The sequence below is a fragment of the Columba livia genome, chromosome 10, assembly GCF_036013475.1.
Source record: "Columba livia isolate bColLiv1 breed racing homer chromosome 10, bColLiv1.pat.W.v2, whole genome shotgun sequence".
In the NCBI taxonomy this organism is placed as follows: domain Eukaryota; kingdom Metazoa; phylum Chordata; class Aves; order Columbiformes; family Columbidae; genus Columba; species Columba livia.
In genome coordinates, this window is record NC_088611.1 from 5,462,401 (window position 1) to 5,479,207 (window position 16,807).

Consider the following 16,807-nt stretch of genomic DNA (forward strand, 5'->3'; position numbering starts at 1 on the left):
AGCCAGGGCTATGCAGCTGGGTCCCCATCATCCCCTCTCCGTTCCCACAAACCCTGGCTTGCCAGCAAGGAAAGGGTCCTGGCTCCACATGGTGTATCATTAACCCAGAACTGAGCCATTAATGGCCCTGCTCTCCCAAGTCCCCAACATTATAAATCAGCCTTGCCTATAACTTCCTTCTCCCCTGCTACAGTTTAAGCCTGTGGCTTCCTGTCCTAATTAACTGGTGAGGTTAATTGGCCCCCAGCCTCTTTACACATCCAAGGCTCTCTGAGGGGTGGGTCACTGCATCCCCTGCTCATGCACTGACCCCCGGACCCTTCCCTTTGCCACCAGCTCTCCCGAGAGCACCAGGGACATGCAGCCCTGCTCACACTACTGCTGAGGGCAGCTGCCTGCCTGTCCCAGCTCCTGTGAGCTGTTTTTTTCCTCCCTGACCCTTGCCTGCAGGCCTGGCGTGGGTGCCCACCACTCATCTGGTACCCCATCCCTGTCCGCATCCTCGTTCCTATCCCCATCCCCATCCTCACCCTCATTCTCATCCTTATCCTTGTCCTGTCTCTGTTTCCATTCCCATCCCTATTCCCGAACCCACTCTCATTCCCATCCCTGTAACTGTCCCTGTCCCAATTCCCCCATCCACATTCCCATCCCTTTTCCTGTCCCCATTCTCATTCCTATCCCTACCGTTGTCAACATCCCCATTCCTCTTCCCATTCCCACCCCTATCCCTGTCTCCACTCCTGTACCCATTCTCCCCGCCCTCCCCATCTCCTCTCCTCCCTGGCCCTGCTGTGCGGCAGTGCTGGAGGCTGCAGGTTGCACCCGGATGCCTCGGCACAGCCCGTGCCAGCTTCGTGCTCCGGCCATCTGTCCCTGCCTGCTGTCTCACGCCTTCTCCTCAGGGCCAGGGGTCCCTGGCTCACCTGCCCCAGGCAGTGGATACCAGCAGGCACCAGGGTGGGTGTTCCCAGGGAGAACAGGCAGCAGGTGGGTGTTCCTGGTGAGGAGGACAATGCCAGGAGGGAGCCTAGCAATGCTGGCAGCTGAGCACTGAGGAGATGCCTGGACCAGGTTTAATGGCCCCTCTGTGCCAGTCTGGGGACTGACCCACTGCGACACATCCCAGGGAGCCTGCAGGGACCCTAGGACTGGCTCAGGGGACCCTCCCTGGCACCCTGGACTGCGGGTTTGATGCGGGGAGCCCCTGTGCCAGCTCCTCGCTGCCAGGCGGTCGGGCAGTGCTGCCTTCCCTGCCAGGCTGGCAGACATCGCCTGCAGTGTCCTGCTGCTGGGAGAGCCATTCCTGCTTTTTATAACCGTGCTGATGTTCGCCAGCTGCCAGTCCCATGCCAGCCAGCCTGCCCTGCCTGCCCACCCCTGCTTGCCCACCCCTGCCTGCCCACCCTGCCTGCCCAGCACTGCCTGCCAGTCCCAGGGCAGCCCTGGGGGCCGTGTCCGGGCAGGAGCAGGCAGAGGGGGTGGCAGGGGTCGGGGGGCTGCAGGGCCCGTCTGACCTGCACAGCTGCATAGCTTGTCTCCAGCTATTAAACAAACTCCATCTCTCCTCCCTCCTCCCGGTCCCCTTCCCGCCTGCCAGACGCTGCTTAACCCTCTGTTGCCCCGCTCCTCACCCAGGAGCTACTGGGAAGTGGGATCTGCCCCTGGCTGAGCCTGGGGACAGGGAGATTTGCCTCACAGGATAGACCCCTCCATACTGCCAGTATCCCCCAAGCTGGCTGGGTAGTGGGGGTGGCCTTCCAGGTCCCCGGGGTGCCCACAGCCTGGCAACCACAGCATGGGCAGGGCTGTGCAGGGCTGGGAGATGCTGTGGCTGGGGGCTGGAAAGGGGGCACGGGGCTGGGCAAGAACAGGGGGATGCAAAGGCTGGAGGGGACCCAGAGGGGTCTGGGATGAGGGGCTGGGCCTCCCCTGACCCATCACAGCACTCTGCTCTTCCCACCCCTCTGTGGGAAGTGACGCTGTGGGGTGCCCTGGGTCCCAGGAGAGCCCTAGCTGCAGGGGTCCCTTGCAGACGGGGGCTGGTGAAGGAGACAGGTGGGAGCAGTGGTTGCGGCATTTCCCTCAGGGTGCCTGCTCCCTTTGCTCACTGCTGAGAATGGCGTAACTTGGTGCATGGAGAGAGCAGCACCACAGCCTCACGATTCCATCCAGGCTCAGCCCAGCAATGCTGTGAGGACAGGCTCCATGCTCGGAAGGTCCCAGGGCAGTCCCCACACCACAGCTCTCAGAGACACCAGCTTTGTATGCAACCCTGAGCAGCTGCCAGCCCAGGAACTGCTGCTGGGGATGCAAGGAAGGAGCAGGATTTGCCTCTTCAGCCTGACCTGAGCCCTCTGGAAGGGTTGACCTGCTGATGCCATGCTCTGCCGTCACCATCCTAGGACACCGTGGAGAGGACAGACCCTGCCTGGCCTCTCAGGACCTTCCTCATTGCCCTCTGCCTCCCACGCTCCCGCCCACAGATGTTTGGGATAGCTGGGCCTTTGCTGCTCCAGCCCCAGTGACAAATGCTTTTCTGAGCAGGGTTTATTATTATAAGAGCTCGGAGGTGGCTCCGGCCAACTTTCCGCCTGGGATCAAGCCAGCAGCTGCAGGGCACCCTTTGGTACAGCTACCCAGGGGATGAGATGTCCCCACCCTTGGCCCCCTCTGTGTGCCAAGGGGCTGGGGAGCATCCCCCTGGCATTGCCCAGCACCCCATGGCAGCAGTGAGTGGGCACCAGGAGCCCAGGGCAAACCCCAGTCCCAGGCAGGGGATGAAGCTGCATGCTGCATCCTTCAGCAGGCAGCACTGGGAGGGGAAGGGTTTGGCAAGAGCCCCCCCAAGTCCCCCACTGCTTCTCCCCTGCTCCGCTCCCCGGCCGGGCTGTTGTGGGCTGGAGTGCGGCAGGCTTGGTGATCGATGGCCGAGGCACGGGCTTGCCAAGCCCTGCGTGTTTGGAAGGCGCCGTGTTTGTCTTGGCAGGAGTGGGGATGTCATCTCCTCCGCCTCGCACCGTGACGAGCTGGGAAAACCAACGGGGGGTTGCACGAGTGCGGGTGCCCGAGCGGGTCCCCTGGGAGTGGTGGAGGGGTCTGACCCAGATGGCAGCGATGCTCCTGGCCCAGTGAGGAGAGAGGACAAACAGAGGGACCTAGTGGGTGCAGCAAGGGTGATGTGGGGCTGAGCCAAGCCTAATGTCCCCTGGCAGAGTGGGTTTGGCCACCCAGATGGGCCCTCCATCTGGAGATGCCATCAGGCAGAGCTGCCCCCAGCCCCTGCACCAGCAGTGGCCCCGGGGTCACCAATCCCTGTGTGTTGCAGGTGGGGAAACTGAGGCAGGAGAACAGCACAACCTGGCAGCGGGTGCCATGGAGCAGGAGGCTGAGGAGCCAGGAGCAAGAGGGGCATCAGACAAAGCAGAAATTCTTGGGCAGAGGACAGCCTGGCTGCAGCTCTTACAGGAAGGGGGTGCGGTGAGAACATGAACAGTCATGCCAGATCGATGCCCAACCCAGCAATGACGGCAAACACGTTTGAAGTGCGGCTCTTGCCGATGATGGTGAGCCTCTTGGTGGATCGATAGCTGCCTGCAAAGGCAGGGGCAGATCCTGCAAACCCCAGGCAGAGTGGGAGCCCATGAGGGAGGGGAGAAATGTACCCTGGTCTTGTCTGCAGCAGGAGGTGCTGGTGGGCACAGGGCTTGAGAGAGGTTGAGCCTCATAAAACAGGAATTGTCGGATTCAGTGCTGCCCCTGGGGCTGGGGTATTTTACTCCCCAGCTGCACCCAGGAGGTTTGGGACAATGGTGCCAGCACACAAGCCCTGTTTGGGATGGTGGGCAGGGGATGTCCAGTGCTGCCCCTGCTACGCGTGACCATGGGGACTCGTCCTACCCTGCCCCTGTGCTGGTTTCGAAGCTGGCGGTATGAGCAGGACATCCCCGCCAGCTGTGGTTTGGATGGCAGCACCAAGGTAATCTATCCTGTCAGCTCTCCATGTTGCAGAGAAAGGAGCCACCACTCACCCTTGCATCGGGGTCAGCCCCATCTTGTCCATCTCTTCCCCCTGGCCCCATAAGCACATCCCCAGGCTCTGCAGCAGTAGGAGCATCATGGTGTGCCCAACCAGGACTGAGCACCCCCAGTGCCCTCTGGCCCACAGGCATGCAGGGGACCATGGCATGGTGGGGGCTGCATCTGTGTGACCCCACATGTTGACATGGAAGTGGGCAGAAGCTAATGGAAACCAGACCTCAGATGATGGGCCAGGCTCCCCCCTTTGCCATGGGGTGCTCTGGGCATCCCATGCAGCTCCCTGTGCCTGGGGAGTGCTGCTGGGGCACGGGGATGTGTCACAGCATGTGATTGTACCATGGGGCTTGGCCATATCCCCATGAATACCGAATTTAAGAATACTGATGATTTTGGAAAAATACAAGATCCTGTCCCGGCTCCATAGGAGAGATTGGGACAGGGCTGGGACCACCTGCCCCCAAAACACAGGGAGGTGCTTGATGTTGTCTGTAGGACAGGGAGAATCAGATAACTAAACACTTTTACAATAACCTCCCAATTTTCTGGGGCTACCAAGGGCTTTCAAGAGCCTGAGAAGGCAGCATGGGCAGAGGGTGGGAACCAGCAGCTCTGCGGCACAGCGCTGATGAGCCGGCGTGCCACGGAAGTGGGTCAGTGGTACAGCCGTGGGCATCGGCGGTCACGGAGGAGCTGGAGAGGACAGGGCGGTGGCAGCCGGAATGGCTCAAGGGCTGGAAGAAACTGGGACATCTCCGTGCACGTGGGTCCTTCCAGAGAAGTTGGCCTGGGAGCTGGATCAGTGTGTGAGGAGAAAATAGCACCAGGAAATTGGAGAGGATTTTTGGCTGGGGGACTTGATGATCACTCACCTCCAAGATCCCTCACCAGCATATGTCCAGGGATGGCTGCCTTCACCCCGGGCAAGGACTGGCAGGTGCTGGCCGCAGCCCCATGCCCAGCCCAGCCACCCCCGGCATCCCCTGGGTGGAGAAAGGACACTCACCCAGCAGGAAGCCAGAGCCCAGACTGCATTTGCAGTGGGAATACTGGTGGAAGGGTTCCCCATGGAGACTGGGGGAACTGCGGTAGTCTGCCCCTGGTTCATGAGGCCATTCTGCCCTGAGATCTCCCCCTCCTAGAAGCACAAACCACCTCTCCCCTTCCCGGCAAAAATCTTGTTGAAGAGATGCTCCTGCTCCCGGGTCGCCGTGGCAACCAGCAGGCGCGACAAGGGAGGGATGCAGGATCCGACCCCCATCCTCTCCCTGCCCCAGACCACTTCTCAGCACCTCTGCAGCCTCACCGCCCCAGGGCTGGCTCCTTGCCTGGGGCTGCCCCAGCCAGCGAGGCCCAGGCAGCCGATGCCAATGCCCATGCTGATGCCGATGCTGGCACGTGCCTCGCTGGGAAGCTGCTTCCCTGCCTTGTCCTTCACCGTCGTCCCTCCCCAGCTGCCACCAGAATTTCAAAGCCACCAAAGGCCACATGGCCTGCAGCATCTTCTCCACATCCCTTCCAGGGCAGAGAAGATGCTTTGAAAGCCCCTGGTCCTTCTCCCCTCCTCTGCAGGGTAATTTCCATTTTTTTCAAAACCCCACAAAAAAGGAGCCTTTTTCCTCTTTGTTTCTCTTCTCTCTCTTTTTTCTTCCCCCCCTTGTCTTTGTCATCTAAAAATATGCAACCCACCAGGGAGGGCGGGTGGGGGAGCTGCTGCTGCGGCAAAGGTTAGCACCAGTCCGGAGTGGGATAGGCTGCCAGAGGGGGATGCAGATGGTCCCCATCACCTTTTGGGGGGTCCTGCCCCAGGAGGTGCGTGTTTGCCTGGGCTGGGGCGTCAGAGCTTTGTCCTTGCCATGCCAAGGGTGTGTGTGTGGCCAGGGTGGTCAGCGAGGTCTGGAGGCAGTGCCCACTCGGGACACGGGTGACACCCCATGAAGGGGATGGATCTATATCCCGCTGTCCTGGCTTTTTGCCGTGGGGTCAGGAGACGCTCAGGGATGTCCAGCAGCCAGGGATGGGATGTCCAGGCAACTCCGGGGGGTGACCCCGCAGGGCAGGGATCAAAGCAGCCGAGGCTGGGGGCAGGCAGCAGGCAGGCAGCAGACAGGCAGGGGGGCAGGCAGGCATCCCCAGGCTGGAGCGTGGGAGGGAGGTGGGCGGCCACAGCAGAGGAAGGATGTGATTTACCTAATATCCCGCCCTGCCAAAGAACGGATGAAGGAGAAAAACAACCCCAGGGCTCATCATCTTGGGGAGATGCTGTCAGGGGCTGAGAGGCACTGAGTGGTGCCAAAGCAAGTGGGGAAATTAAATGCAGATGAATCACCTGGAGCAGGCAGCATCACCTGAACCACTAACCTGCCACAAACCCGTAGAAAACACGATTCCCAGAGCTGCAGCTCCCAGAGCTGCAATTTTAAGCCTCAACCAGCTTTGCAGGAAGGGCACGGGCCTCAAAACTGGCTTATTTCCACACACCCCCCTCACCAAGGATGGGAATGGTTCAGCACAATGTCTCAGCACAGCGGTGATGACCAGCCACAGGCTTCCTGGCAGAGACGGTGACCAAGCAGTGGGATGCAGGAGCCTGGACCTGGGGCAGGACTGATCCTCGGGCATCCTGCATGGTTGTGAGCGGCTGCTTGGTGTGGGGAGGCAGGAGACAGTCTGGGAAGCTGCAGCAATGCCTAGAGCAGGGGAAACCCGTGGTGGAGTCAAACCTGGTTGGGAGGCAGGAGGTAAATAGTAGGAACAAATTCGCTGTGTAGCCCCAGGGCAGCTGTGGGTCAGGAGGTTGACTGGCACCCTGGGATGGAGGCGTAAAGGAGTGGGGAGGTGACAGTGCTGCCGATGACATGCTCCTTCCAAGCTAAAGCAGGGAGACACCAATGCAGAGGGGACTGGGCAGAACTGGAGGGGTTGGCCCCCTCCCCGTGGTGGCCTGAATGGCTAGGAGGGCAGAGAGGGCTGGGGACAACTGGCTGTCCCTGGCCGGGTGCTGGCAGCCCGCAGCCCCGCAGGGCAGTTCAGGGCATGAGGAGTGATTTATGGAGTGAGGGATCAACCCAGAGGAGGAGGCAGCAGCACTGGGGCACACATGGCAGGTGCTGATGGAGGGTAAAGGGCTGACAGAGCAGGCTGGGGTGAGTTCCAGGTGGCTGGGCTAGAAATTCCTCAGCCTTCCCCAGAGCTCAGATTTACTCCCACAGTGATGGAGATGGGCCCAGCAGGCAGGACGGGGCCTCGGGACACGTCTGTACTTGGGAAAGCATCCTGGTGCTCAGCCAGGGGGAGAGAGTGGGGTGCATCCTAGCCCCATCTCCCAGGCATCCACCCTCCTCCCCAGCAGAGATGTCTGTGAGGAGAGGTGCTTGGCATAGGGTAAACTGAGGCACAGAGGGGGCTGCCTCTCCCCATGGCCTGGGGGGTTCAGCCAAGGTTGAGACTTGGCCGCTCTGGGATTCACAGCCGCAGCTTATCCTGGGAAGCTTCTACAAGGGCTGGTGGGACCATGGGGCTCTTCTGCTGCCTGATGGGCGGGCAGGTCCTGGCAGAGCACCGCCTGCGCTGGGTGTTCGGAGAGCCCGCACTGCCTCCGCCGGACGGGGATCTGCCCACGGGAGCAAGGACATCCCGGCTCCTGCCCGCACAGCCCGGGCAGGTGGCATCGGGTGTCGGCAGCTGCCGGCCGCCTTTCATCTCCGGCCAGGGGCTCGCTTTCCGTCACCTGCTGCCCTCCAGGCTCAGGGCCAAGAGAGTCAGGGCAGGGCTGATGTGCCAGACTTGGCCGCTCTGCCCGCACGTCCTCTGGCTGGAGGGGTGGGGGGGAGATGCCCAAGACAGGCTGTGGGTTCTAAAGCAGCATCCCACCCCATGCACCCCACACACCCTGCTCCCAGCTCCTTGGCTCGGTGTGGGCTGAGCTGGGATGGAGTCAGGCAAAGCCTCGGTCTAGAGGCAACGGCTCTTTGCACCTTCCCTGCAAGATTTCCCATCGCCCTTCGTTCCTGCAGTCAGCGGGAGCAGCAGGAGCTGGGGTTCAGACAGGAGCTGCATGTGTTGGCTGGTGGGGAGGGAGTGTTGCTGGGACACGTGTGGTCAGCAGTGCGTGTGTGTCTGGCACGTGTGTGCTTGTGTCAGCACATGCGTGTGCTCAGGAGCAAGTGCATCTGTGGGGAGATACATAAATATATACATATACATACATATAGATGTGCATCTCCAAGCCGGTGTTGCACGCCTGTGAGACTGCAGCATCCCTTTGCTGCGTCTTTTCTCAGCGTGTGCAGCCTAATGAGCCGGCACAGCAGAGTTAATTGAGGGGACAGACAAGCAGAGATAGTCATTAAGGAAAGCACTGTGGCAGGTACCGGTGACAAGATGCTGCCTGTCCCCCCAGGCTGATGGCAGCCCCCGCGGGGGACAGTGACAGCCTGCGTCCCCAGAGAAGACGGCTGAAGATGAGTGTCCCACGTGTTGGCAGCCTCGCCCAGGGCCGGCTCCATTAGCAAAGGCAGCCAGGGAGCAGGGATTGCTGTTGCCTGTGTGGAGGAATAATCTGCCAGCCCTGGCAGGATGGGGCTGGCAGAGGGGTACCAAGCCCTGGACCTACAGCCCTGCCTGCACCCTGCCCACAGTCCTGCTTGCACCCCTCCACCAGGAACATGTCCCTGCTAGTGCACACTTGCACAGTGTGATGCTGGCCTGACTGCCAAAGCTGCCCCCTCAGCTCCCACCGTTAGGTTCCAGAGTGAACACACAGCAGAGGGAACAGAACACCAGCTCCCAGGAGCATGGTGAGCCTGCGCCAACAGCCTGTGAGGACAGGGAGCTCAGGGCTGGCAGATTCTCACTAGAGAGGCTCACAGAGCTGGAAAGGAGCCTTCACGGTCTCCATGGCCAAGAGCTCCCACATTCTGCCTCCCTCTTCTGCTCTCTTCCTGGCCACGCTTCTCCCTGGGAGCCCACGTCCCCACAGGACGCGTCCACAGATGCCCCTCAGATACCCAGCCCTTGCTATAAACATCTCCCTCCTGAGGGCTGGGAATGCATTGCTCTGTCCCTTCCAGTAAGTGTTTACTCTCAAACCTAATGGTGGGGAAAGAGTCTGTCTTGTGGGTAGGAAGGCATTCTACTGGAGCAGCTCCTGCCCCTCTGCCTCCTTCCTCCCACAGCTGCAGCCCTGCCCAGCCTGCACCCCCTGCCATGGCCACCAGCACCGCAGGCAGAGTGAAACCTTCCTGGAGCACATGTCCTCCTGGTGGGATTTGTGGGAGACAACGAGCTCATTCAGTAGCTGCAGGGCCGCCATCAGGGGGACTGGAGTGTTTATGAGTTGATAACCTTATCGCAGACACATCCCGAATTAAGCTTGTTAGTTCTTTATGATAAACAACATATGGGCTGGGGCCAGGGGGCTCGGCGGGGCCACGTGCTCTCCAACAGCCCCTGGGGCAGCCCAGACAGGAGAACAGGCAGCCCTGTGTTTGCGCCTGGCTCTCTCGCTGCTTCCTGAAAGGGACCTTCAGCCCCATGGCTTCCCTGACCCTTCAAACCCTAACATTAGTCTTGGTTTCCTCTTCTGCACAGGAGCAGGGCCAGCAGGAGGCGGGCTGGATTGCACAGACAGTGCTATGGGAACCTCCGCCTCCTCCTCCTCCTCCTCCTCTTCTTCCTCCTCCCATGGGGAAGGCCACAGGGCAGCATGAGAGAGACCTACTGTCTGTTGAGGGCCTGGAGATGAAGGGATGGTGGAGAACAGCAACTCTGTATTGTCCATCGGGAGAAATGGAGGAACTACAGCTCAACCTGCTGTTGGGTGGGTGACCCTCAGGGTTTCTATAGGGCCTGCCCCTCACCTCAGGATGGTTCCTTCATCACTTGGCTGGTAACCATCCATCCATCCATCCATCCATCCATCCATCCATCCATCCCCCCACCCACCCTTGCCTTCACCCATCCCTCAGTGCCATCCACCCACCCCACCACCCACCCTTGCCTCTACTCCTCCTTCTCCCAACACCTATCTGCTCTCCCAAGCTCAAGGTTCCCGTGATCTGCAGCCCCGATGCTCATTAGGTACCAGACCACGTCTCTGGGGCCAGACCTACTAGTAGGGTGCAGGGAGGGCCCTCACTTGCTCTCCCTCCTCTCAGCCCAAGCCAGCCCCAGCGTTTCTTATCTCTGAGATCCCACCTTGCTGGTGGAGGAGCAAAGCAGGATGCCGCATCCCTGGGGAACAGCAAGCCGAGCGATAACGAAATCACAGCAGCGAGGAGAAATTACCTTGCCTGAATTTTAAAAACTTCTCGCTGAGGTTGCCGTGGTAACTGAAAGGTGCATCACGTTGCTCTGACAACCCCGAAACAGCCAGGTTTTTGCCTGGCGGGCTCCGAAGCGGCAGGTTTTGGGGAGGGGGAGCCCAATGCGGTGGGGAACAGGTGGCCGATAGGATGCTCAGCCCCAAGCACCCCCCAAACAAAGATGTCCCCCTCCCCATAGCTGCCAGCTGCACCACCAGCCCACCCCACCACCATTTCTAACGTCTCCCCCTCTATCTCTGGTGGGAAGTGCTGAAGGAAGAGGACTAACAGGCTCCAAGCCCAACTGTGTGGTCCCCTAAGAAGGTGGCAGAGAGGTGGGACGGGCTCTGTGTTGGTCCACGCTGCTGTGGACATCCCTGGTACCACATGGGAGCTGCTGTGAGCCCCGGCAGACAACCTGGGCAGCCTCCTGCACCCTGCTCGGGGGGGTTTGGGGACCCAGCATTGTTTTGGGCTCCAAGCCCCTAGGCAAGGGGCAGCAGCATTGTCCCAGCCTGTGTAAATCACTGCCACGGAAATAAGCCCCATGGGGTTGAAAAATAGCAGGTGACTCACACAGAGCAAATGGTCCAAAATAGCCCCTCCGGAGCGCTCTTAAAATAAGTCTCCCTCCGGGGAGGTCCCGGCCACTGTGTCCTTGCCAGGACACAGCCGTGGCGTTGAGCCTGCCCGGCTGTTGCTGCCGTGGCCACTTCCCTCCCAGGGCTGGGGGCACAGGGACCCCCTTGCTGCTCCCATCCCTTTGGGATCTCCCCAAAACCCACTCCTGGGTGCAGCTGAGTTGCACATCTCCGAGTCTCTGAGCAGATTTGGGTGGCTCCTGTGACCGAAGGCTGCTCTTTGCAGGATGCTCCATGCAACACTCGCAGCCCTGAGCACCATAAAACGCAGTGCAGGAACCCACGAGCTAGCAGGGTGCCCAGGACTTGGCCCCCATCCTGCTCCCTCCGCCCAGATTTTGGCTAGGGGATGGTGAGGTGGCGGATCAGGTGTTTTCCAGTGATAGTGAGTACCCTGGGGATTCTGGTTTTCCGATACCAGCTCACCCACCTCGCCATTCCCCACGGCAAGGCAGCACCAGCCTGCCTGCTCCCACCCATGCTGGTGCTGGGAGGCATGTGAGTCCTGGGGGGGACACGGGGGGACCCCGGGAGCAGCATCCGCTCTGCCAGCGTGGCCGGGAGCGCTCTCCGTGTTGGGCCATCCCTCCTGCGTGGGGGAGCGGTACCCAGTTAATTAGAGGAAGGGATGAATAATTCCTTTTTATAATGCAACGTCGCGCGGCAGATGCCGTCTGCCTCGTCTCGGCGCGCCGCGCGCGGGAGCCCGCGTTATTCTGCTCTCAGCAGAGTTATTTATACACTGGGACATTTTTCAAAGCGCCGCTTTGATGGTCTTCCACCAGCTCAGAAAAAAAAAGTAGTCCATCCCAAAATAACCCGAGTGAAAGTCACAGCTCTTCATTACGCACATCTTCAACCGGGGGGCTCAGAGAACAAAAACCCGTCACATTCCTCCCATCAAATCCGCCCTTTTCAAGTGCATTTCAAACGGGTTCAAACCACCGCTGCTGCGGCTAGACGAGTGCTAATGATGCTGCGGGTGCATCCCACCCCGATTTGGCCCCGGGGGAGGGATGGAGCTGGGGAGTGAGGGGTTTTAAGCAGCTTCCAGTGCCCAAAGATGTTTTGGGGTGCCCAGGATAGGGTCGACCCTGCAGGGACCATTATGTGGTATGCTGGGGGAAATGCAGCCCCTCTCTTGCCTGGCTTTTTATGCTTCAGGAAGCAGTTTCTCCCCCAATACCAGGCTTTGGAGGAGGGGATCGAGCACCAAACAATTTTTTCCAAGGAACTGGAGCAAAAAAAAACCCAGCTCCCATTTCCCCATCGCACCCGCACGCACGCACCCCTCGGGTCTGTTTGACATTAATGGGAAAAAAAAAGGGGGGGGAGAAAAAAAAAAAAGCGCGTTTGTAGGTGGTGACAAATTCCTGCGAAAACGTTTCTGACATGAAGCTGTCTCCCATCCAAGTTCCCTCATAGCGGAGATGGTGAGCGGGTCCCCCGGCTCCCACGCCTGGCAAAGGGCCCGAGCTGCTCGGTCCCCTCTGCGGGCCGGAGGCCAACGGGTGCCCCATGAAGCAGCACAGGGGGCTCAGGCTGCCCCCCACCACCCAGGCTCCGGTGTGTGCCACGCTGCCTCCACAGCCCGGCTCTCCAAAACCCTCTTCCCTGTGCTGGCAAGGGGCACCTGGTGCTTTGGTGGTGGCTGCTTGGTGATGCCCTCATGGAATGCCCTGAGCTGGTCCAGACACTGTCTACAGCCACCTCCACCCGCTGCCAGCACCACGGCATCCCCAGCACCACACAGTATCCCATGGCGCTTACCACCCTGCTGTCAGGGGTGCACTGTGCCCTGGGAAAGAGTGAAACTGAGGCAGCCCAGGAAACACACCAACACACCATGAGTAACATGCACTTGGGACTTCAGCTTGCCTCTCGGGGCCCTGCCTGCACCAGCTCAGCACTGGCTTGTGCAGCTGCCTGCAGCCCCTGGGCAGCCCCCTCATGCTCTCCCCCAGGGGCTCGGCTCCACCGACCGCAGCTCTGCACAGCAGCCAGTGCCAGCCCGGCGTGCCACGGCTCCACAGCCACCGCACCGCCTGGCAGGTGATCAACAGCTCGCTGCCAGCAGCAGGGAAGGCTCTCTGGTGGGGACCATTTCTTTACCCTCCAAACCCTCCCGTTTCAGCATTTCTGCAAGGCTGGCACATCTCTCCTGGGACAGCCTGGCACAGGAAGATGCTCAAATGCCCAGGTCGGGGTGAGCTGCCTGTGCTGGTGCTCAGTGCGGCAGAGCCCCAGGGGCCGGCGTGCAGCCTGGCACCCAGCCAGGGGGATACTGGTGCTGGGTGCACACACAGGTCCCAGGCCCTGGGATCCCAACCCTGGCTGCTTTTGGTTTCTTCCAACAGCACCAGAACCCTCTGTTCCACCTCCCAGGGCTGCAAATTGTGTCCATGTTGCTGCAGATAGTGACTCAATAAAAACCATCTTCTTTTCCACCCCAGCAGGGAAATCTTGACTATGCGGTTCCCAAGGGAGCAGGATGCTGCACCATGGCCCTGCCTGTCTTCCCCACAACAGCCCCACGGCTGAGGCTCGAGTGGGACAACCATGGAGCATTTGGCTGAAATCATTTACACAGGGAAGGGAAAACTCTTCCAGGGCAATTCCAAAGTAATTCAGACATATTAGGTAGCTCTAGAGAGGCTGGAGCTACACGGCAGGGACGAGAAGGGGAAGCAGCTGCGTTACCTCCCCTGCGGCAAAGCTGGAAAGCTGATGGAGTGTAAGTGCTCACAAGCACACGTGTTGGTGCACAAGTGCACACAAAGGTGCATAAGCACACACACACGTGTGTGGACCCGCAGGCAGACGCATAAGCATGTACACCCCTGCGCACACACACCCGTGTGCCTGCCTGCATCCCTGATCCAGTCTCTCCCCGCCCCCCAGGCAGCAAACACCACCTCCTGTCTCAGGGCAGCTTTCAGCACAAGGGAGATAAACCCTGAGGGGGCGAAGTGGCTCTGGGCACAGCAGCTTTTTGGCAGGGGGGGATTGCAGGAGGGCTAAGCCAGGCCACACCAAACCCTGAGGTCAAGCCAAGCTCCTGTGAGCACCCCGAACAAGTTTTGCTGCATTAAGCACTCCAGACCGGCCGCCCTGCACCCTGGCTCTCCGGCAGCTCCGGCCAGCAGTGCAGGGATGTTTTCCTGCCTGCAGGCAGCGTTTCGGCAACAGTGCAAGCGGGCAAGTGAGACGCCTGGGACCGGGTACGTAGAGAGCTGAGCTCCGCCATGGGTTGGTAACTCCAGCGATTAACAAATTCTGGGGAGAAAGGCTGTTCACACTAATGACTTGGCTGGTTTCCTCGCCTCAATTAATGCGTAGGAACTTGTGATGCTCAGAGGGCCTCCCGGAAAGCCAGAGCATAGCAGGCCTAGGAGCTTTAATATTAATAATGCTGAAAGCTAGCCAGAAAAACCCCAAGCCTTAAAATCAGGCTGACAGTGACCATTAGTCCTGCATATTGTAGGCGCTGGAAGAAGCCACAGCGAGGTTGGTGCTGAGGCCCTGGCGGTCACCTTACAGCCAGCCCCGTGCCTGAGGTCTCCACTCTTTGGGTGTTTCCCTTTCCCCCCCATCTGGCATCTCCGTGTGCTCTGGGGCTCAGAGCCCTTACTCTTCCCCCATCATCCACAGAGACCTTCTTGCTGCTTAGCAATAGGGAAACTGTGGCACGAAAAGATTGCAGTGAAGCTCTGCCCATCCAGGGATTGCTCCTCCTGCCCATGCCCTGCTCCAAAAACCTCTCCCTGGCAGCCTGCTTCCCTTTGCGGCCCTGCTAGGACCCGCATCAGCCCACATCTGGCGCTTCAGCCATCAGCAGCACCCTCCTGGGCTACCTGCATCAGGATCAGGCCACCAGGAGAGGCAGCTCCCCTGCACAGGAGGAGTTTGGCTGCTCAGCCCCAGTGGGACAGGCACCTGAGGGAGCACCCCTCTGCTTGGGAGGGGTGTCCTGCCTCCCTACTGTGCATATGGGGCTGGCCCTGTCCCACGCTTCTCCACCCGCTCCGCCCCCAGAGGTCGGTCCCCAGGGAGGCAGGGACACCACGTCCCTCTGAAGGCAGTGGGCCACAGCACATTCAGTCACGAACAGCCGCGCTGCGCTGCCTAAATTGGAGGTGCAGGCGCTGGTGCCTCCATGCCCTGCTCCAGTGCCTGACGTGGGGGCTGGAGGACATGCCTGGCAGTGGGGGGGCTGCATGTCTCCCAGACCACCACTGCTCCCTGTCACTGGGCACCCAACAGCAGTGCCTTCGCCATGGCTTTGACTCATGTGGGGTGGGCTGTGTTCCCAGAACCCTGTTAAAGCCTTGCCCCAGGAGAAGGTCCTACTTTAGGCATTCCCCCTCCAGCAGTTGTCCCCACAAAGTAGGCAGTGGGGGACCCTGTGATCCCACAGAGTGCTCCTGTCTCCACACCACAGCTGATGTGCTGGAGGTACTGGCCGGGGTTGGCTCAGCCGCTGGCACTGGGGCAGCGCTTTGCTGCAGCAAAGGGGGAGTGAGCCTGGCAGGAGCCGGCCGGAGCCAGGAGAAGGCTGCGCTGTGCCCACCGCAGGCTGGGCCCCCCCTCACACCCTGGGCATCACCCCTCATCAGGGGGATGCACTGCGAATGGGATCGATGGGCTGGGAAGAGGCTGAGCTGCACAAATGCATTTTATCGACCCATTGAGCCCACCTGCTGGGAAACAAACTCCCCCGTTTACAGCCCAGAGCAGCAAAGCACTTTGCCGCGTCGCCAGCCGGGACCTACGGGAGGTGGGGGAGGCTGCTGCGGGGCACAGGGCTCCCTGCCGCAGTGCACCAGGCCTGTCGCCCCCTACCATCATCCTGGGGGGGGACTGAGGCAGAGTTGGAGTTCTCCGGCTGTTTCAACCAGGCTGGCTTCCACTGCAGAGCCGAGGAGGGGAAGCTGTACCCTGCACCCTCTCTCCCCCGCGCCTGGTACAATGGCTTTGCCTCTCGGCTCCCACTGCTCACAACAAGCCCGAGGGGGCTGCACCCACCCCCCTGCACCCACCTCCGCGGTGCTCGGGGGATCCGCACGGACTTGACGCGCCTGGGCAGGGCGGGCGACGGCCGGGCCACGGCCGGGCCACGGCTGCCACCTGGTGGCACCGCCTGAGTGGCACAACCAGCCCCTGCCCGGGGACCGCGGGAGGGACCCGCCGCCTGCCCGCAGTGGGGCGAGGGCTTCCCAACCCTGGCTCCCTCCGAGCCAGGCACTCCTCAGAAATAAGCTAAGGCCAGCGAGTGGCACCAGACCCAGACTGGGCAGCAGAGGTGGGCTCAGCCCACAGAAGGACCTTGCACAAGCCAGGGGGCTGCTCTTGCTCCATCCTAAACCACTCCCATGCCCCCCTGAACAGAGCTGGCTGGGCTGCTCCAGGGGAAGGAAGGCCACCCCTAGGGAAAGGAAAGCCACTGCTGACTCACCTTCTTGGGAGACTGAGCACACCTCCCAGTCAAAGGCACCAGCGAAGGCCAAGGTCAAAGCTGAGCCCAACCTCTGCTCACCTTGGCTCTTGGGAAGAGATACCCCAGGGTGATACCCCAGACACAAGCATGGCAGAGCAAAAGCAGGAAAACAGGTATAGAATGGCTGCAGAACGAAACGTCTGGGAGAGGAGGTGGTTCACCACGCCCCAGCATCCCAGCACTCTGCCCAGGGAGGCCAGAGAAAAGCCCAGGTGGAGCACAGAAACCCCACACCCACCCCAGAGGGGGCACACAGGTTGGCCACCCTCCCCTCCAGCCCACCAGGGTAATGCCCAAGAGGCCCTCGAGCAGGAGGGCAAGCTGCA